The 22,320-nt window shown below is 45.2% G+C and overlaps 1 protein-coding gene and 1 long non-coding RNA gene across 9 annotated transcripts in view; one reads left to right on the plus strand and one right to left on the minus strand.

Annotated features, from left to right (window-relative positions):
* PRKG1 (protein kinase cGMP-dependent 1) overlaps positions 1-22,320 on the minus strand; it is a 1,199,428-nt gene that overhangs the window by 83,924 nt on the left and 1,093,184 nt on the right. The gene's annotated exons all lie outside the window — the stretch shown is intronic.
* Positions 13,725-19,765, plus strand: LOC102154924. 4 transcript variants are annotated; one of them, XR_005379534.1, is made up of 5 exons: positions 13,725-13,824; positions 14,773-15,556; positions 17,614-17,758; positions 18,556-18,749; positions 19,227-19,765. It is a non-coding gene; the product is annotated as an uncharacterized LOC102154924 (long non-coding RNA). The 4 variants fall into 4 exon arrangements; XR_005379536.1 differs by having other exon boundaries at positions 13,729-13,824; positions 14,776-15,556; XR_005379533.1 differs by lacking the exon at positions 14,773-15,556 and having other exon boundaries at positions 13,728-13,824.

Below are 22,320 nucleotides of genomic sequence, written 5' to 3' on the forward strand. Positions count from 1 at the left end.
TGATCCTTGTCCTTCGTTATTCTCTTTCCTAAACATGCAAATCTATTTTCTGAAAAGCCATTTCTTGTGAACGTATGAGATACAATTTTATTTTTCCTTTTTAAAACATCTGGAGAGCGTTACTAGTGAGCACCAGGGGTTTGAGTGTGTGTATCTTTAGTCTTTTTTTTTTTTTTTTTTTTAAATAACTGAGCCATGTAACATTTACACGGAAGTTGAACCTTCCAGAGGACCTGCCTCTACTCCGCGGCCTCTGCTCAGACAAGTCAGGGTGTCCGCCCCTCCCTGTGGGGAGAGCTCTGTGCCTGGAAACCAGACGGCCATACAAGGCCTAGCTGGGCCCCGTGGCCACCCCGTCCCACGAGGAGGAACCTGATGAGCCAGCCTGTGCCCATCTCCCCTAAGAACTGGCTCCCCCTAAGATTTCATACAAGCGCGCGGCTGCTGCATTAAAATAGACGTTTCCTTAGGCAGACTTTGCAGACTTTTCTCCCATCTTCACTAAGACGCAGCTAAGACTTGCACCGATCCTGTGAGTCGAGGAGTGTTTTTTGCAAAGAAGGGACAACGTTTGGCTGGACAGATCCAAAGCCCAGAACAGACTGTTTATGAAACCACAGACGCGGGCGACCATGGAGGTCTTGCTAATTTTGTTTGCGGTCAACCCTGCCCTGAAAACCATGAAACAGTCAGGACGTTTTGCTCCCCTCCCCCCCAACCAGAAATGCAACAAAAACGGAAAGAAAAGGCTACAACGACCGGTCACCAGAAGAGAATTCGGGTGGGGGGGGGGGTGGGCCTGGGCCACTCTCACGCATCATCGTGTCTTACATAACGTCGGGCTCCCAGCAGAGGTTGAATTAATACCTGGGTACTTGAAACTCAAAAACTTCTTTGTTTTCCGTGTAAAAGTATGTCTTGTATGTAAAACCACTGTTCTCTGAACGGCAGACGTCTCTGAGTGTGCTGGGTCCTCGGGTGATGGAGACGTCACCTCTGATGCACAGAAATGCTTTCCTTCGGACAAACAGAATGGAAGGTCTTCCCGAAGACACGTCTGTGCCCCTCCCGGCCTCAGTGAGCACACTGAGCAGAGGAGACCCCAAGACCCAAGACCCCAAGAGCCCAAGTCCGTGCATGTTTCTCAACGTCTGTGTCGATTCCTCCAGGGGCCGCTGTCCAGACGGCGCCTACACGCACGCCCACCCCAACCCACGATCTGCGAACCTCAAGACACAGAATCTCCGATGACTTATTTTGGGGACAGCTGCTTCTTTCTCTTTAAAGTGTAGCAGGAAACACAAGCCCGACCGGCTCGGGGGTTCTCGGCACAGCAACCGGGCCACACGCGGTGAATGTTCCTCGAGTACCCGACGGTGCCACGGAGACCCGCGCTCCCGGGGGCGAAGGACTCGAGGAAGACGAGATCGCCACACCAGCCTGCAGGCAGCGATGGGTGGACTTGTTGCTAGATTTTTTCTGACAGGTATTTTTTTACTTTATTTTACTTTATTTTATTTTATTTTATTTTATTTTATTTTATTTTATTATTTTATTTATTTATTTTATTTATTTCATTTATTTTTTACTTTTTTAAAGATTTTATTTATTTATTTGAGGGAGACAGAGACAGAAAGAGCGCACGCATGAGTGGAGAGAGGGGGCAGCAGACTCCCTGCTGGGCAGGGACCCGACTCGGGGTTCGATCCCGGGACCCTGAGATCATGACCCGAGGGGAAGGCAGATGCCTCACCCGCTGAGCCACCCAGGTGCCCCTGACGTATATTTTAAGTGACAATTTAGACAACGGTCATAAAGTCTTTAAACGCCCTCGGCGCTCAGGAGGAAGGTTGTCGCAGCTGTCTGCCGAACGAAGGACAGAAGAATGCCTCGCCCGGGGACCCTGAATCCAGACCCCGCTGGGGCGACACGCGTGCAGCAGAATTCCACACAATCGGCAGGTGGCTCTGAGCTTCCCTTTGCTTCATTCCTGGCTCGTGGATGAAGGCCACGCTTGCACGGGGCCATGGAGGCCACAGGCTAGTGGGGATGAGGGAACTGAATGAACTTGTGAACAAACTGTCCGCCGTGGAGGTTAGGATAAGGAAACAAGCAGGCGGACGTCTATGGCCAAACGGGGTATGAGTTTGTGGGGAATGATTGGTCGGGGAAGGCTTCTCTGAGGAAGCGATGTTTAAGCTGAGAAGCCAGTTCTCAGAAGAGCAGTGGGGAGGCGCTGAGGATCCTGGGGAGCCCCACGTGCTCGGGGAAACAGACGAGGGGGGCCTGGCTGAGGGATAACACTCTGCTTCAGAGCTGCGGCGAGCCGGGGGAGGCAGGGAGGCCAGGGAGGAGGGGGGGTATGGAGGCTGGGGGGGAATGGAGAGGCTGGAGGGAGGCAGGGAGGCTGGGAGGACATGGAGGTTGGAGGGAGGCAGGGAGGCTGGGGGCCAGGAAGATGCAGAGAGGCAGGGGGGAGGTGGGGGGGAGGCAGGGAGGCTGGGGGCGCATGGAGGCTAGGAGGAGGAGACAGGGAGGCTGGGGGGAGGCAGGGAGGTGGGGGGAGAGGCCGGGAGGCTCTGGTGGGGGCAGGGAGGTCAGGGAGGCAGGAGGAGGCAGGGAGACAGTGGGGAGACAAGGAGGCTGGGGGGTGGCAGGGAGGTGGAGGGGAGGCGGGGAGGCAGGGAGGCTGGGAGGTGAGGCAGGGAGTCCTGGGGTGGGCAGGGAGGCCAGGGGGCCGGAGGAGGCAGGGAGGCTGGGAGGAGGCAGGGAGGCCAGAGAGATGCAGGGAGGCGGGGGAGAGGCGGGGGTGGTGGCAGGGAGTCCAGGGGGGGTATGGAGGCCAGGGGGAGGAGACAGGGAGGCTGAGGGGGAGGCAGGGAGGCCCAGGGAGGTCAGGGAGGTGGGAGGAGGCAGGGAGGCTGGGAGGAGGCAGGGAGGCCGGGGGGAGACAGGGAGGCCATGGGGAGACAGGGAGGCCGGGGGAGACAGGGAGGCCGAGGGAGGCAGGGAGGCCGGGGAGGGCATGGAGGCCAGGGGTGAATGGAGAGGCTGGAGGGAGGCTGGGAGGACATGGAGGTTGGAGGGAGGCAGGGAGGCCGGGGGCCAGGAAGATGCAGGGAGGCAGGGGGCACATGGAGGCTAGGAGGAGGAGACAGGGAGGCCAGGGGACTGGAGGAGGCAGGGAGTCTGGGGGGAGGCAGGGAGGCCGGGGAGATGCAAGGAGGTGGGGGATAGGTGGGGGGGTGGCAGGGAGGCTGGGGGGACATGGAGGCCAGGGGGAGGAGACAGGGAGGCTGGGGGGGAGGCAGAGAGGTCTGGGGGGGGAGGGAGGTCAGGGAGGCTGGGGGGGAGGCAGAGAGATCTGGGGGGGGAGGGAGGTCAGGGAGGCTGGGGGAGGCAGGGAGGCTGGGGGCATCAGGGAGGCTACCCGAGGCCCAAGAGGCAAGGCACTTGGGTTTTATCTTAACGGCAGCCCGTCTGGGGGGAGTGGCAACGACAGGGACAGCGCTGGTTGTGGCTCCTTACCCGGGACCATCAGTCAAGGGTTGCTCGCCTCAAGCCACGAGTCGCGGATGACTGCCCTGTCCGCAGAGGAGGACACAGTCTCAAGTGCTTCGCTACTCGCCCAAGATGGCAGCAGGCGCGCAGGACATCCTCGGATTCCTGGCCTGAAAGTGGTTCTCAAGACGCTTTGCCGGAACTGGGTGGCTGGGGAGGTCCCGGGGGCGCTCACGGTCGTTTGGGAGACGGCCCTGGGGAACAGGTGCTAGCAGGGCGCAGGGGTTCTAGCACACAGACGCGTATCTGCTGATGGATTTGGGGTGTGGGTGTGGGGTGTGGGGTCGGGGAGAGGAAATCGGATGCCAGCGAAGGACACAGGAAATACTATTTTGTGACACGCGAACACGATGCGAACTGCGGGTGTCGGGCCCCATTGATGACGTTCTGCTGGAATATCGGCATTTTCATTTGCTTAGGGACAGTCTGCGCCTGCTTATGTGTGACCGCAGCGGAGCCGAGGCCCTACAGAGACCCCAAAATACTGACCCGCAAGTCCTTTACGGAAAGGGTCCGTGCACTTCCGCTCCAGTGCGAGATCGCATTTGATAAGAGAAGATTAAGGGCATCCGGTCAATAAAAGTTTTTCTTTAATTAACTTCCCCCCCATGCAATGGTAGTTAGAAAACTTCTGAATTAACTCTCTCTCTCTTGAGCATATTTTCTATATTGCTAAAAATTAAAAAAGGAAAACAAGGGGCACCCAGGTGGCTCAGGGGTTGAGCACCTGCCCTCGGCTCAGGGCATGACCCCGGGGTCCTGGGATTGAGTCCTACATGGGGCCTGCTTCTCCCTCTGCCTGTGTCTCTGCCTCTCTCTCTCTGTGTCTCTCACGAATCAATTAACTAAAAATCTTCTAAAAATAATGAAAACGAAACCACAAACTTTCTTACGTGAACTTTTAAAGATCTCTAAATAATGAAAAAGTCACATCAGGTACGGTTTGAAGTGAGGTCAGTGATTTTGGCTCTGGTTGGGTTTCGGTATGACGTAGCCACATAGAAATCATAAATTATGTAGGGTTTGCACATTATACATTAAATGCATTAAAAACCAGCTGCCACGGGCGTAAAAATAGTTAATAATTCTCAACCGGGGATCCCTGGGTGGCGCAGTGGTTTAGCGCCTGCCTTTGGCCCAGGGCGCGATCCTGGAGACCCGGGATCGAATCCCACGTCAGGCTCCTGGTGCATGGAGCCTGCTTCTCCCTCTGCCTGTGTCTCTGCCTCTCTCTCTCTCTCTCTGTGACTATCATAAATAAATAAAAATTTTAAAAAAATTTTAAAAAAAAATTCTCAACCGGTGACTGTACGGCAGGATTGTTTTGCCAATTTGCTTGTCTTGGCCTTGCCCACCGTCTTGCTACCATGTCCCTTGCGTCGATGGGGACGGTGCTACTTGGAACCCCCAGGAGGATGTTCGCAGAGCCCTGATGTCCAGGGCTGGTTCCGAGTGGGGGTGAATCAGCTTCGGTGGCTCAGGGTGGATGTGGTTATGACGAAAGCAAGATGACGTCAGCTGGGTCGATTTGCAGATGCGTGAGGCCGCGGGCGTTCCCGGGGAGCCCTTGACCTTGACACATTCTTGGGACAAACACAATGGAGAGCAGCCCCTCATGCTGTTCACAGTTGGACCGCGGAGGTCTCGTTATTGCTTTTAAGTTATGACACGACCTAAAATATCTGTTTACACATTTCACGACCCTTGGTTAAAAGCCACAAAGTGAGGGACGCCTGGGGGTGCTCAGCGGGTGAAGCATCTACCCTCGGATCAGGTCATGATCTCAGGGTCCTGGGATCGAGTCCTGCGTCGGGCTCCCTGGTCAGCGGGGCGTCTGCCTCTCCCTCTCACCTGCCCCTTGCTCGTGCTCTTCTCTTCTCTCTTTTTCTCTTTCAAATAAATAAATAAAATCTTAAAAAAAAAAATCCTACAAAGTGAGGAGGATTCAGATGCAGTTGTAAAGGGGAGCGAGGACTTTCTTGAGGGTCTTCCACGTGTAGCAGGCCCAGGGAGGCCTTCACGATCCAGGCTCCTCTGCCGTTTTCCAGGGTAAAGCCAATGCTGTGCCCAAATCCCACAAGGCTTGGGAGACAACGTACTGGGGTTACAGGGATGGGTTCTGGCGGGGGGGTGTGGCCCCCTGTGGCCCGTCGCTGAGCTCCCCGGGAGGCCATCCAGGATGACATGAAAGAACAAGCCACAGGCTTTCATGGGTGCCTGGCACAAGCCAAGTGTCTCCTCTCACCTACTTTGGAAAACCATCCTCATGAATCCAGAGGCACTCCCTTGTGGTCTCACGGGTTTGACAGTTTCTTCGTCCACGTGAGAGCGAGAGCTGGCAACGGTTCCACAGGTAATAGTTCCCGGCATAGGGTTCACCTATATGGACATCCACCCCCTAAAATGAAATGAACCCACAAGACTAGCTCTGCAGATGTGGACAGTGTGGCCGAGGGACTAGAGGAGGGATGGTCAGGGCCTGGGACACCGCACCCCTGCGCAGGTGAGGTACACCTGTGTGGAGAGAGGTGGGGCTGTACTGGGGACCTGGGGTAATGCTAGGGACGAGGCTCTGGTCTGGGGGCTCCAAGAGCAGGTGGGCAGCTCCTCTCTCCTTCTGTGGCCGGGAGGCCCTAGGTGTGAACCACGTGCGTAGGGCAGCACCAGCTCTCGCCGTGCACAGCTCTGCAGCAGATTTCCACGGGAACACAGTCCGTCCGTCCAGTCCTTCCGAATTTCCTCCGAAGTCAAAAACTAACAGTCACCCCCAGGGCATGCGGAGCGCCCGGCTCAGCGGCCTTTTGGACTATCCGACCGCAGGGAACTCGTGGTAGGGGATCTGCTTAGCACATGCGCCAGGCGTTAAGTTTTGGGTGCAAGACCGATCTGACTTTTCCAGTAGAGTCTACCGATTTCTAGTGTTTTCTCTCTGTGAGGACAAGGAGAATCTTCATGCTAGGAGCATGAGGGGCACTCGGGAGCCTACAAATTAATGCCTCGGTCGGCGTGGTACGTTTGGGGGCAGGAGATGGCCCGCGCAAACTTTGCAGTGTGGTCGCCCCTCTCTGCATCGAGGCAGGGATTGGGGAGGGTCAGAAGGGAAGCAGAGAGTGAGGACGGATGGAATCCAGCTCCTCCCTCCCAGGTGCCATTCAGGGCACGTCCACAGCCACGCGCTCTGCGGTCCTAAAGGGAGACGTGGCTGTCCTACGCTAACTCCGCCAGCTGGCTCCCCTCGGTGGCAGGCTCCGACGTGGTCCCCCAAAGATACCCGATCCCAATCCCGGGAACCAGGGAACATAACCTGATATGGAAGCAGAGTCTTCAGAGTCGTGGTTTATAGGAGGGGCCCTGTGACGGGCAGGTCATCCCGGATCACGTCGGAGACCCTAAAGGCCATCACCAGTAACCTCCTAAGAGGCATGTGGCGTGAGCCGTCATGCCGACACCAGATGGGACATGGGGACGCAGGCCTGACCCTGGAGGGATGTGGCCATGAACCAAGGAATGCCGGCAGCCTCCAGGATCTGGGGGAGGCACAGGACGGATCCCCTCCAGGAGCTCGTGGTGGGAGCGTGGCTCCGCCGACCCCCGGGCTGGGCCTCGTGACGCTGACTTTGGCCTTCGAGTCTCCAGACCCGTGAGAAAACACACTTGCCCGCTCTAAGCCGCCCGGTTGGTGGTATTTTGTTACATTTGCCACAGGAAATGAATACCGCGTCGTTACTACTTTTATTATGACTCTAATGATTATAGATTTTCTTGGTTCTGTTTGCTCATTGTTTCTTCCTTCCCGAACTCACTCTCAGACATTCTAAAACTATTATTTTCCTTTCTGTTCGGGTAGATTACATCGTGTGCCAGTGTAAACACAATTCCTCTGGCTCGCGCTCAGGATGCAAAGTCATAAAAACAGTGTATACCAGTCGCCAATGAAGCTCCCGAACAAATGATTTCTTTTCACAGAGCAAATATTTATCAAACGGCATACCAATTTAGTCAAGTAATTATACCCTTAAGAGATGCAATTTTCGAATTTATTATCTCCAAACTGTATACTACAGATGTTCAAGGTTTAATGTGTATCTATCTGGGGGAAAAAAAAATGATAAAGGGGCTGAGTCATACAAAGACAAAAAAAAATGTAATAAACTGAATATTTATGACATTGTGTTTGCTTTTGAGTGTCAGAGTTGTGTTAGTAGAATCAATCTCAAAGATTCACTGAAATGAGGGATAAAACAATGTCATGTTCTTGCAGGGAGACAGTCGCGCGGGCACCGCGCCGTGAATCAGCGCCTCCACTGCTCTGAACGATGCCCCAGTGACCGGGAAGGGTACATTACGCATCCCAGAGTACCCGTCGCCAGCAGGGAGCAGCTTTTGTACCAGTTCAATATTTCATCTGTGGGTGCAGTGATGTTCAAAAGCCATATTTCATGAGTCTCCATGAAGCTGAGCTTTAAAAGGACTTTCGGTCCACGTCTGTAGAACAACTAAGGGTTTCCTTCTCTGTAAAACGAACAAGTGGGACTAGAAGGTCTCTCTCCCGCCTCTTACCTTTGGGGACGATCAGACACCGAGGAGGTGTGACCGCCCTGGCACTGGGGCACCTGGGCAACGCTTTCACGCGGACCGACCAGGTGGACTGTGACTTAGCAAGGGAAGCAGCAGGATAAACACCTGAGGGCCAAGCTCAGGGTCGTGACTCGTTTCCAGGTGCTCGGCTCACCGGGCGAGGCCTCCTCTCTGGCCTGTACTAACACACAGCGCTCGTCCCATAGAAATCCTGCTCTTCTGTTAACTCCATTCAGGCTCTACCAAAACGTGCCCCGAAACCACGAGCAGTCGCATCATGTGGTGCGATCGTGTCCCAGGCTGACGTGTCTGCTTATCTTTATCCGGCCTACGGCTGGAGCCCAGCACGGGCGCGTCTCTCCTGCCAGGTGACAGGCGTGCCTCCCCGGTGCCCAAGAGGACAGCCGATCGCTCCGCATCCAGAAATTATCTGACAAAACCTAGGTTCGGTTTAGAATGCTCAGAGCTGCCGAGCACTGACTGCTTACTCTCCTTAGAAATACATGCAGAAGAAAAAAAAAAAAAAAAGAAATACACGCAGAAGTATCTGGATTTCCGGACAAAGAACAAGAAAAAAAAGATTACCCGTATGTTTAGAAAATCATGGAGTTTCAAAAGTTATGTATAATTTGATATTTTGGAATCTTATTTGTTTATTTATTTATTTATTTATTTTTAATTTTAAAAAGATTTATTTATTTTTAATTTTAAAAAGATTTATTTATTTTTAATTTTAAAAGATTTATTTATTTATTTTTAATTTTAAAAAAGATTTATTTATTTATTTATTTATTTATTTATTTATTTATTAATTATAGACACAGAGAGAGAGAGAGGCAGAGACACAGGAGGAGGGAGAAGCAGGCTCCATGCCGGGAGCCCGACGTGGGATTCTATCCCAGGACTCCAGGATCGCACCCTGGTCCAAAGACAGGTGCAAAACTGCTGAGCCACCCAGGGATGCTAATTGTTTATTTAAGATTTATTTATTTATTTATTTGAGATGGGGGGGAGAGTGCAGGAGCCGGGGACACAGACAGAGGGAGAAGCAGACGCCCCGCTGAGCAGGGAGCCCGAGCGGGACTCGATCCCAGGACCCTGGGGTCATGACCTGAGCCAAAGGCGGGTGTTTCACTGGCTGAGCCCCCCGGGCACCTCTAAAAGTTACTATTTTAAAAAGTTACTGATTTTAAAGCTTTGGGGATTCGTAGCTCACATGTTTAAGGTAAGTTGTTTGTTTATATACTGTAGCGTATTTTCTTGCTTCTGAAACAATCTCTAAAAATGTTCCAAATGAAAAATAGTTGGCCAATTTTAGGTCTTTTAAATTCCCATGCACTGAGGATAGGCCGCACGGTTTGGCTTTCTTAATTAACAGAAGAACCTATTTCTGCTTCGGGGAGTGTCATTCTCATCCATACGGGACCAGGGATCATGGACCGTCCCTGCCTGTGGGCATCGCCTGCCCGCCCTCGATCCAGGTGTTGCAGGATCTGGCTGCTTGGTCACGCAAGGACTGCAGGGGAGCCTCGGCTCTGTGGATGCTCACATTTCTTCTATATCCAAGTATTTCTCTTGCGTCTCAAGAAATTCTGGCCACCCTCACTCCCAACAAAAAAACAGATCTTTCAACTTGCCACTCCATTTGCATAGCAAAGTCATTATAATTTATGAAACCTTATATATGGAGATTTTATATATAAATTTTTAAGAATTTGAGCATAATTCAGGTGTATAGATTACTGATTTAACATGTCCATGTGTTATTCTGAGCTCACCACGAGTGCAGCTACCATCCATCACCATGCAACACTACTGCAATATCACTGACTATATATTCCCTAAGCTGTTTGAGCAAAATTAAATATTAATGCAACTGGTAAATTTATCATGATTATCATGGTAAACTCTCCTTTTAAAAATTTCAGCATATCGGGGTGCCTGGGTGGCTCAGTTGGTGAAACATCTGCCTTGGGCTCAGCTCATGATCCCGGCGGGGTCCTGGGATCGAGCCCCATGAGGCGCTTTCTGCTTAGTGGGGAGTCCGCTTCTCCCTCTGCCCTTCCTCCTGCCCGTGCTCTCTACCCCCCACCTCCCAAGTTAAAAAAAAATATTTAAAAATATAAAACTTTCAGCATATCAAAAAGCAATTGCATCCATCATGTTTATATGCATATAATCTCCCATGTAGGAAACTGATAGCATGAATACCCAGAAAAGGAATTATTTTAGAAGCTGGTTAAGTTTTTTAGTTTTTTTTTTTTTAATTTCTTTTTAGTTTTTTAGGTTTTTTTTTTTTTAGTTTTTTCTTTTTGGGGAGAAAAAAAAAAACAATAGCCAACAAAGCAAAATAAAATAAAAGCCAACTGAAGGAGAATCTTTCCAAATTGTCCTCTAGTATTTTAATTTACACCCCTCTGGAAAGGGGTGTAAATCTTTCCAGAGGAAAGACTCTGGGGTTCTGGATTAAATTTACAGGAGCTGTTTCCTAGCGGTTGGTGAAATACAAGCAACATTCCTGATCTCTGAACTGAAGAATTACATTTTGGTCACGAACTACACTGAGCCTCAGACATCTTTACACTGCGGATCAGGTGTGCTTGTTTGCTTGGGCCTCGGGGGAGGTAACCTAACTCCTCTGTCCTTCACTTTCCTCATTCATAAAATGGGAATTATATTAAATGTCTTCCTAACCACTTTCTACGGAGTGTGGCACAAGCAAGCCCCTCCCTCTGCTAGTACCACTGAGTTACAATTAGTAGGATCTAAAATGAACACGGACTTTGAGGTGCAGCTTTGCTAAAGCTACAGAAGGAAATGCTATGGGCACTTTCTATTATTTAATGACTGTCTGTTCCATAATTAGCACAGAAATGGAGTGGATTTATCCAATATGCCACTGCCATAAAAACAACGTAGTTCAAGAGGTTGCGATATATTGACTCAAGGGACACAATGTTTTGAAAATCCTTTCCCAAGCATTCTGTTCGTCTTACTATCTCCTGCTTCTCATGGAGCCCCTCAAACTCCCAGTATTTCCAGCCCTGTTTCTTTTTTTTTTTTTATTTAAGATTTTATTTATTTATTCATGAGACAGAGAGAGAAGCAGAGACACAGGCAGAGGGAGAAACAGGCTCTCTGCAGGGAGCCCCATGCAGGACTCGATCTCAGGACCCTGGGGTCACGACCTGAGCACAGGCAGATGCTCAACCACTGAGCCACCCAGGCGTCCCTCCTGTTTCTGTGGCAGGACCTTTGTGAGCTCACAGCCGACCCTCTAGCTAACACCCCAGAGTCTCTTTGGGAAACTCCCAAGCTGCCTGCTTTCATCAAACCAAAATGAGTATCTTTCCTTGTTGGAAAATGTCTGGGTTTCTGATGGCAACCGTGCAAGCTGGGGAGCTTGCTTTTCTAATTTCTGTTTTAATTAATTTCCTCTCCACTTCACTCCACGTTGCATGTTCTTTTCCTCTCAAATGTTTGGAACGCCTCCTTGGGAATAGCACCTACGTTCTTGAAACACAGATTTGTTGAATGCATTCTTTAGGTAATTGAGATGTTAACAGAGACAAGACCTGACTATGATCCTTTTTGCTGCATGTTTAATCAACCGTTACACATATCACTAATTGAGATAAATTTTCATTTTCTTTCATTTTTCACTTGAACCAGGAAAATAATGGGGGTATATATATATATATATATTCCCCCCCCCCCCAGAGATGCCCAACACCTCTGTATGAACATATTATACTGTTAACAAATATTTGAGTAACTGTCCATTTTTAATTTAGATGATTCCATTGTGGTTATGTATCTAATTCAAAAACATAATTAAAATAAAAAAAATTGATAGTCATTCATGTCCTCTGCAATTAAAATCAGCAAGAGGTATTTCTCTTAAGAGATCTTAAATCTTAAGTGATCACTTAAATAAAGTAAAATCTAAAAATCAAAACATCTTAAATCTTAAGTGATCACTAAAATAAAGTAAAATCTAAAAATCAAAACACTGTAGCTCAATTTCAAAAGGTGGTAAATAAAAAGGCTGGGCTTTTATTTTATTTTATTTCATTCTATTTTATTTTATTTTATTTTATTTTATTTATTTTATTTTATTCTATTCTATTTTATGTATTCTATTTTATTCTATTTTATTATGTTTTATTTTATTATGGCTGGGCTTTTAAAAACACACTTGTATGTGAGAATCTTCCAGTAACAGAATTAGATGCAGCACACATTGACCAAGTGCTGCTACATCTACAGAGTTGAAAATCAGCAGAAGAACAGGAAGTTCAGATTGCCTTAGACCCTCAGCCGATTCCAATTCTGTGACTTTGGGGGACAAAACCTAACTCACCAGCCAAATTATTAAGGCCAGTATCACCAAGATACGGTGTTTTATGTCCATTCTGTGTTGCACAGCGTTCTGATTAGTAAATACACGAGTAGGTGGCTGTGCTAAAAAGCAATGACTTCATTTTGGTGCTAGGTGCCTTTGGAGGAAAGAAACCCAAAAGCCTGTGAACAGAGCTCAGCCGATGAGAAAACAAGTAAGAGGCACTAACCACCATTCCACGGTGCACTCACCTCCCCTTTCTTGTCATCGACCTGAGAGTTGTGTCAAAAATATCAGCTCACCAAATGATGTGATCTATTTCTCTGTCATCGCAAAACCATCTACACGTTCATTTCGGCAAAACGTCTCTGACAGCTTTACCTTCAGCTTAAACTGGTCCTTTCCCTAAGTTCCCCCTTGAGGTAGAAGAGACCGGCGAGGAATCATCCCAAGTGTCACTGTAAGGAAGGTCCCCTTAATTATGTCACACTAATCAACTCAGAGAGCAAGAGGTCCTGTTTTATCCACCTTGATGCATGTGGCTGATGGTTTGGGATAGGAAATCCCCTCGTATTTTATTTTAAAAATGAAAATATCATTACCCACAGTTTTTGTTGCTGTTATTTATTTATTTATTTTTAACTGTGGTTTAACGCTGTCAGTTCGTAAACTGTTACAGAGGAAAAAAAGATTATTTTGTGGGGAGCACCTGGGTGGCTCAGATGGTTAAGCATCTCCCTTCAGCTCAGGTCATGATCTCAGGGTCCTGGGATTGAGCCCCAGGTCAGGCTCCCTGCTCAGTGGGGAGTTTGCTTCTCCTTCTCCCTCTGCCTGCTGCTCCCCTACTCCTGCTCGCTCGCTTGCTCTCTCAAATAAATAAATAAAATATTTTTTAAAAAAAGATTATTTTTTTCAAATTCCTTACCACGGATGACTTAACTGCTACTTGCTTTCGATTTTTTCTATATTGAATGTTGTTAATTAAACGCTGTTTCAATATTTAGCTCCTCACTGTTAAAGGCAGAGACACAAATCACACAAATGGAAACTTGACGGAGCCAACATTAGTCCTGTTATTTTTTTTCTTACCCACTATGTATTTCATTTTCTCTTTACTACTTAAATGGCTCAAATATTAATTCCTTGGTGCTTGTTAAGTACAACCTTAAGTATTTAATCCTGTGATCATTTTATCTTCGGTTAACAGTCATCATTCCCTTCTATTGTCATAACCGTCAGGTTTCCATGGAAACTGTGGACCAAGAATGGATGGTAAAGCACCTCCTTTTTCCATCTACTTTGACAGTGTTATTTTTCATTAGGAGCCTCAATTATTCAGACGGGTAAGAATGTAGAGAGTGTTTCATAAATGATATAGAATAATGGTGGATCTTAACTAAATAAGAAATTATGTTTCTAGCGAAAAGAACTGAACTCTTTCTATTGAGAACTAGTTATCTGGTGGAGAGATTTGGGGGAGTTTTTGTTTCCTTCTTTATATTTCATTGTCCTACTTGCATTGTGTGTTACCATGGAAGGTAAAATACAAATTATCTTGGCAAAAACTAGTTCTTTGTTACACTCTTGATAAAATACAGTTTAATCTCTAGTAAATATCACTGAATGATACAGCTAAGTTTTAGAGAAACATCTACAATAGAAAAAGAATTCTTCAATTCACATCAGAGGATTTGACAAGTCAGTCTTATAAAAGCTCTCTGGAGCTCTGTCCAGAATATTGATTACTTCCTACATTTTGCCCTAAAATGTTATAAATTAAAAAGAAACAATCAATTTTACTTCAATACAAGCTAATTATATCTGACTCTCTGAAGGGATCTGACGAAACTGGTTATAATGCTTCCTTCCAGCAAGGAAGGTTTACGTTTTGCTCTGTCTTAAATTATATTATTAAGGGGGACCCGGGTGGCTCCGTGTTTGAGCATCTGCTTTCGGCTCAGGGAGTGACCTGGGGTCCTGGGCTGAATCCCACATCAGACTCCCCATAGGGAGCCTCCTCCTCCCTTTGCCTATGTCTCTCTGCCTCTATCTCTGTGTGTCTCATGAATAAATAGATTAAACCTTTAAATAAATAAATTACATGATTTTTTAAAAAATCAAAGTCTTAATTATTTGAAGACAAAGGCACACAGTTCCCTGAAATAAAGATCCTAGTCAATAAAAAGTCGGGGAATTAAAAGATGCTTTAAATGGTTGAATAAAATGTTAGAATTTGCATGTGGTTTTTTCACGGAGAAAACAGACACCACTTCTCTTTGCTTTTCCCACAGTAGAAATCAGGACAGTTTCTAAAGTGGCATATTTTCCTTAGTATCTCCTCTGCGAAAGGAGAATTGAAGAAACTCAGACCAGGGCAGTCCGGGGTCCTGGAGAAGTTGGTCGCAGTCACTGATAACTGTTGGCGCTTCCTCTCCATGAGGAATTATAAAAGGAGGGACCCCGAAGGTCATTCCAGTGGCACCAAAATGAAGCTCTTGGCAAAGCCTGAAGTCAGCGGAGGGCACGGCAAAGCCCTTGCCTCAACCATCTGTCTGCTGGGAAAGTTGCTTGGGTTGAAATAAAGAATAAAACGCTATGGCATACCATGTTTTCTAAAACTCAGAGACCGGGCCTCAGTCTCCTTAAAACCCAAGGCAAGAGATGAATTTCTTTTCAAGACCTGCACTGAGATGAAGCGTCAGATGCTTAACCGCCTGAGCCACCCAGGCGCCCTAGAAAGGAATTTCTAATGCAAACAAAGTCTGACATCTAAAGGAATACACAATTTTTTTAAAGTTTTATTTGTATAAATAGATGAGGATCTTGGAAACCACCAGCTCTGTGGAGGTTATGCTATGTGGGAAATTTGGGGGTTTAATTGATATCACAAGCTAAATTCTCATCCTTGACTGCTTCTTAAAATAATAAAAAGTCCCTTTGAAGTATGAATCTAGGTGGGAAATCAGAAGACCTGAAAAGTCTGATGTGAAAGTCACGTGTGAGGAATCCTAACCTCGTTCCTAATATGCTGCTTAGAATACGGCACGGATGGTACGAGATCACACGGAGCATATGGTGAGTTACAGGATATACTTATTTCAAAAAGTCATTCCCTTGCTTTTTTACTACAAAAAAGGCCTCGAAGCAGAGAGACCCAGTAGCAGTGACCACGCTTAGTGCCACTTTTGACTAAAAGGAACCAGGGTTCCTCAAGAAATGGCAGATTTCAGGTCCACCATTTCTCAAGGGGACAAAAGAAACCAAGGAACCTGGGACACCTGGTTCAGAAAGCAAGAGAGCCGTTGGCCACTAAAGGAAGAGCCAACCTAACACACTGAATGTACAAACACCCATGAATTCATAATGATAGCAAAAAAAAAAAAAAAAGAGCCAAAACTAAAATTTAAAAAAGAAGCACCTCATTTGCCACTAAGAGGTAATTAAGGCATCAATTACTCAGGAAACTGGTAATTAATGGGGAAGGATAAAAAGCATTCATCCTGCCTGTCTTAAATGAATAGCACGGGGGTCAGGAGTCTATTAGATTCTTAGCCGGTGATGGGGAGTGTTTTTAGAAAATCCCAGTTAGCAGATATGGAAAGAATGATGGAAATGGATAATGATGGCGGTAAAGCCTAATGAGCTAATTGACTCAGGCAGTGACCTGCATTGCTATTAAAACGTCTAACAGAAGGTTGATGGAAACTTGACAATGTAGGAATACTCCCAGAGCAATGATCCAGCTTCAAGTGGCGGAAAATAGAACAACCAGACACAGTTTGCCTTCTGCTACGATGCGATACCGAAGTACACTGGCGTCCTGGGGAGCTTTCTTGCCATGAAAATCTGAATGTGAATTTAATTAATCCTTTAGGCTTGAGGATCCTCTATGAAAAATATAGATAGGATAGAGACAGACGAGGAGGATGACACCACTTAGAGACAGTAAGACAAATCTGAAATGGGGACCCATTCCAGGACAGCGGGCTGGTTTCCGCAACACCCCACCAGAGCGATTGGGGTGCTCTTCTAGATGAATGGAGAGAGAACCCAACACAATGTACGAGATTTGTTTTGACCTCAAGTCAAGCCAATCAACCATAAAAAGAGAGAGATCAGAGAAAACGGAGGATTGAATGACAACAATACTCTTTGTCAGGAGCAGCAATGACCCTGTAGTTATGAAACCTGTAACTACTCTTCCAAGATACATACGACGGGGAGTCCTTACAGGGAATGATAGGGTGTTAATGATGTGTTCCAAAGAGCTCAGTAAATAATAAAAATCTGTAACAGGAATTAGATGAAATGCTTGTGGTGCAAAGTTGTTAACTTGAGTCCGGGCGATGTTTATTAGGGGACAGGTTCATTATATGACCTTCTCTGATAGAAATAACAGTAATAATACGTTCCAAATATTTATCTCATGCACATAGGCATGTGACATGGTTAGGGTTCTGGAAGTTCACACCTGGGCTTTGGCAGCAGGGAGCTGGGGGCCAGTGTGAATCCCCGTGCTCATCATTTACAAGCTGAGAGGCCCTGGGATTAATCCTTCCAGACCTCGGTTTCCTTATCTGTAAAAATTAAAGAAAATAAGAATATTCGCCTCATAGAATTATTGTTTGGATTAAATGAGGTAATCAATATGAAGCCCGGCACAGGATAAGTGGCCAACAAATGCTAGCCATTTTTGTCATTAATTATCAGTGTGATGATAATTCTTAAAAACTTAAGTAGAACGGGATTATATTTACACAGCATTTTCATATTTAAGTGCTTTCAGATGTATGTAATAATATATTCTGTTTCAATAGAATACACTTACATTTTTCAGATTCTCTGGGATTTGGGTTGTTTTGATCACTTGGGCATTTTCATTAACTGGTATTTTCTTTGCAAAAGTTACATGGATAAATCATTAATGTTCAACGAAATAGAATGAAGCACTGAATGTGAACGAGGCTTTGTTTTACAGTTTGGCAATGTCTGGCCCTCACTATCATTAGTATCCAGCATAGCAAAACTAATTTGACTATTTGAACTTTCTCGTTGCTGAGATTTTTCATAAGTAGGGGCTTATCCTCTATTTTATAGCAAATATTTACTGTCTATGTCTTTAATAAGTACAGATAAACCCACATTGATAAGCATCTGCAGTGATTGCAGGGTTATTAAAGCTTTCAAGTTCTGAAGAGCGAGCCTAAGAATATAAATGAGAACCCTCATTATGAAGGAGGCAGCTCTACGAAGCTGACAGCAGTCTCCCAACGCAAGGTAAGTTTATCTTTAGTTTTTGTTGCACCTGTAAACTTGGAATCCACATATTACAACCTGATCAAGGTCACTCTGGAAAGACAGTGAAGGCTGGTGTTCAACCAATCAGGTGACTGGCAAATGGAGGTAGGTCCAAAAGCAATGAGTGAAACACTTATGTCACCTGGCCCCGGGGTTGGTAAATTGAACACCAATAAAAAATAAATTTATTAAAAAAATTAAAAAAAAATAAAATGCCCATGCAAAAAAAATATAAAATAAAATGCCCATGCACCTTTAAAAAAAAAAAAACCCACCCCTTCCGTGAGTCTAGGAGCTAGACTCACGGCTGTTTGGCTCCTTGAAGTATGTGGGGAATAGTCGTCATGTCAGTGGGTGCCAGGAGGACCACACAGCACTGTGTTGGCAGGACAGGGGTGGCTGGGTGGGGGCAGGATCAGGGAGGCTGCTAAGTATAGAGGAAGCTTTAAACTGCATTTTATCAAAACTTCTTTGACAAACACATCTTCTAACGCTGCAGATGACAAAATCCATAGATATTTGCAAACAAATCTACATGAGCTAAATCCTCCGTTGGCTCACATCCCCATAATTGTCCTTTGCTTAGGAGGCTGTTTTGGAAAAAAAAAAAATAGATAAAATCCTTAGACTGACAGAGATGCTCTTTCCAAATGCTTGTCTCACATCCCTATCTCCCCTGTTATTAACACCACAAGTGCAATTGTTGCATTCATTAGATTTTCAATTTCTCAACAGGAGAGGGAACCTATCCTTTCTTTTGTATTCTCTTTGTCTAGTTATACGCTTGGTATATTTGAACCGAAAAATGTCGACTTCGTTCTCCGCAATAATGATGTGCTGTCCCTTGAATATGGAAGTGACATTACAAGCTCATCTCTAATTGACACATGATCTGCATATGGGAAGCTGTGTGCCCTGGCCCTCTCTCTTTCTTGTCTCCTCCTTGGAGCCCACTGCAAACATTTTCAAGGTACCCAACTGATCAAGGAGGTGGTAGCCATAAGATAAATCTAAGTATTCAATGCCCACAAGAGAAACCACCTGTTTTTCAAAAGTAAACTGAAATTTTAGTTACTAGTACAACGGAATTGAGGGGTGGAGAGGGGCTTATATTGATCTAAGTTTCCAAATTTTTTTGAGTACAGTTACATTGAGAAATATATTTTTTGTCAAACTTATCCTTTATACCCATTATATATATGGGAAAATATATCCTATATATTACATGTATAGATGAACATAATGGGAAAAAAATCAATACAACTATGTATATGGAATAATAAAAGCTGGTCATGATTAGCGACATGAACTTCAATATTCCTTAGGGGTTTCTTAACCCATAGTTTGAAAAAACACTCTAGAGGTTTATTCTTTTATAACAATCCAGGAGACTCCTATTTTATTATTCACCTCTGGATTTTTTTTTTTTTTTTTTTAACTATCCCAGATCATCTGTATTCCTAGTCCTTGCATACCTTCTTCTCTGACACAGAAATCCCAACATCCTCTGCATTTCAAACATCCGCTTTCTGCCTAAGGATGCACAGATGACAACACCTCAAGGATTGACATGGCCGATTCTAATTGATTCTGGTTCTTTCCTCAATCAACAGGGAGCTAGACTCACGGCTGTTTGGCTCCTTGAAGTATATGCGGAATAGTCGTCATGTCAATGGGTGCCAGGAGGACCACACAGCACTGTGTTGGCAGGATCTATTGTTTGTGATTACCACAAAAGTGGAATTTAAAGAATGTCATTGCCCTTCATTTCTAAACGTTAATGAAACCATGTAGACAGAACTTGTAAAAATGCAGCTGCTTGGAGAGGCCGTCATATTTGTGACTTCTGGTCCTCAAAACCACCCCCTTTGTTGCCTCTGAGACATTCATCCTCTTTTGCAGGATATTGAATTTAACAATATACACTCGTGTCAGATTACCAATGTAATACCAGTCTTCTATTATAGATGTTTGTTGTACCTAAAACCTGTTTTTGTGTTTTCCATCTTAATGCAATGCCATGTTTAACTATTATAACCCAAGGGTTTGTATGAATAGAAAGAACACTGTATTGTACACAAAGTAATTACATTTGAGACTACTATAGTGGCTTAGAATCTAATGTGAAAAATGTCAGTCAACAATGTATAGAACAAACAGGCAGTGCTTTCCAGCTTGTAAAAACCCAGTAACTCTAACATCTTAAAACAAAAAAAAGTCTAGCACCTTACAACAGTAACAACAAAGCATCTAATAACAAAGTTTTAGCATCCTGGTGAGCCAGATTTTCTTGGTGAATTAATTGTCCCATAATGCTTAAAATTCTGCTCTTTGATGGAGAATATTTTTTTTTTTTAAATCTTGAGTATTGGGGAGAAACCTAGGAATCGTAACTGAATGTGGATTAATTATTTTGCGTAATTCGGTTGTATTCTAAGCACTTGAGTTAATCACAGTTTTGCAAACCATGCTTTTCTGGAGCAAAAGTCTTGTCTGATGGCAACTGTGATACTTTTTTTTTTTTTTTTTTTTCCTAAATTTTTCTCCCGGAAGTGAAACTATAGGGAAGTAAGGCTCATTTTCAACATTTGATTAAGGTCTGTACTGATATGAATATCATTTCAGTGCCCCTCCCAATAATTTTGTATTTATTTGCCTCCTACTTATATCAATGATTCTTAATCAGGGGCAATTTTGTCCTTTTCTCTTTCCCTCCCAGCAAATATCTGGCAATTTCTAAAGACAGTTTTGATTTTCATGACTTGAGGGGTGGGTGGAGGATATGCTATTGGTTTCTAGTGGTGTGATGTAATGGGATATTATATATTTGGTGTTTGTCCTTGGTGCTTGATACAGAGCCCCTAAGGCCCTAGGACTCTCTAGAATGGGAACTGGGTCTTTGGCATGCCAATGAGATGATGATGGTGGCTGTGGCTCCTGGATGGCTTCAGGGTGGTGGCTGGCCAAGAAAGAGCAGCCCAGATGAGAGTGTCAAAACCTTCAGCCCTTCCCACCCCTGCAACTGGAGAGGGCTAAGGGCCTACAGCTTGACTTCCATCATCAGTGGCCAATGATCTGATCAATTCTGCCCACATAATGAAGTCTCCATTAAAGCTCCTAAACAGTCAGATGAGGAGAGCTCTGGGGTTGGTAAATACACCAATATGCTGGGAGGGTGATGTATTCAGAGAGGGCGTGGAAGTTCTGTGCCCACCCGCCCATGCCAGCCTTCAATTTGGCTGTTCCTAAGTTGTATCCATTGTAATAAACTGGTAATGGTAGCTAAACTGTTTTCCCAAGTTTTATGAACCATTCTAGAAAATTATAGAAGTTGAAGAAGAGGTCATGGGAACCCGTGAATTTTTATCCATTGGTCAGAACATAGGTGATAATGTCGGGGACTGAGTGGTGTCTGGAGTGGAGGAAATCTTGTGGGACCAAGCACATCACCTGTGGGGTATGTGCTGACTCCTGGTCATGAGTGTCAGAACTGACTGGAACTGTGGGACGTTCAGTCAGAATCCGGAGAGAGAGCTGGTTGTTGGTGTGGAAAAATCCCACTCATCTGGCATCGGAAAGGTGGAGAGTAAAGAGCTCAGAAGTGGGGAGAGACCAGGGATGCTGCTAAGCATCCTCTGATGCACAAGGCAGCCACCACAACCAAGGATTATCCAGCCCCAAATGTCAGTAGTGCTGACACTGAAAAACTCTTGTTTATACGCATAGTTGCGTGATATTTCCAAGATTTACAAAAATAGCAAAAGGCTGAGTCTCACAAAACAAGCTTATGAACAAGCTGATTTAGGTATAATGCTTATGAAACTATTAAAATTTCAAGGTGGTGACTACAGTTGAAGACTGACATATCTAGGAGGAAATTCTGAATATCTAAATTAAATAATGTAGCATGACAGTGGACAATAATGGGCCAATTCTTCAGTACTCTACTAAGCAAAGCATCAGAAATTATTTCTGAAATCATAGATTGAACCATATGAGATTGCTATTTCAATAGGCTAAAAATGGTCAACTATTGGCAGTTTCAAATGGTCTAAACTAGTAAAATTAATTTCTTATTAACCATTAATTCTTATTAACTATCAATTTCTCATTATTTAATTTTTATTTATTTGTAGAACATCATTAAAAAAGGAAAACACTGACAAAATATGGTATTAAAGATGCATTTAAGTAATAATGTAAATAAAAGAAATTGGGTAAGGCAGATAGTGTGCCTTCCTTTTAGAGTAAGGAATAAGATGTTTTAGTTTTTGAACAACATCTATTTAGTTGTTTGGAACATGTTGAGCTTTTTAGAAGAAGAAATATTCTTATTGGACTTCTATGGTTTCTTAGTGTGGCTCATGAATGCAATCAACAGTAGAAAATATGAGCTAGGAAAAACATACCCTGTATAATGCAATTACTGTATCTTTGGGTTTTTTTAAAAAATGAGCTCTGGGAATCACATTTTGTTAAGTGATGAACCATTTCACTTATGCTCCTGATTCCTTGCACTCCCTACTCGCTCCCGGTGGACA

This window comes from Canis lupus, chromosome 26 (genome assembly GCF_011100685.1).
Source record: "Canis lupus familiaris isolate Mischka breed German Shepherd chromosome 26, alternate assembly UU_Cfam_GSD_1.0, whole genome shotgun sequence".
Classification (NCBI taxonomy): domain Eukaryota; kingdom Metazoa; phylum Chordata; class Mammalia; order Carnivora; family Canidae; genus Canis; species Canis lupus.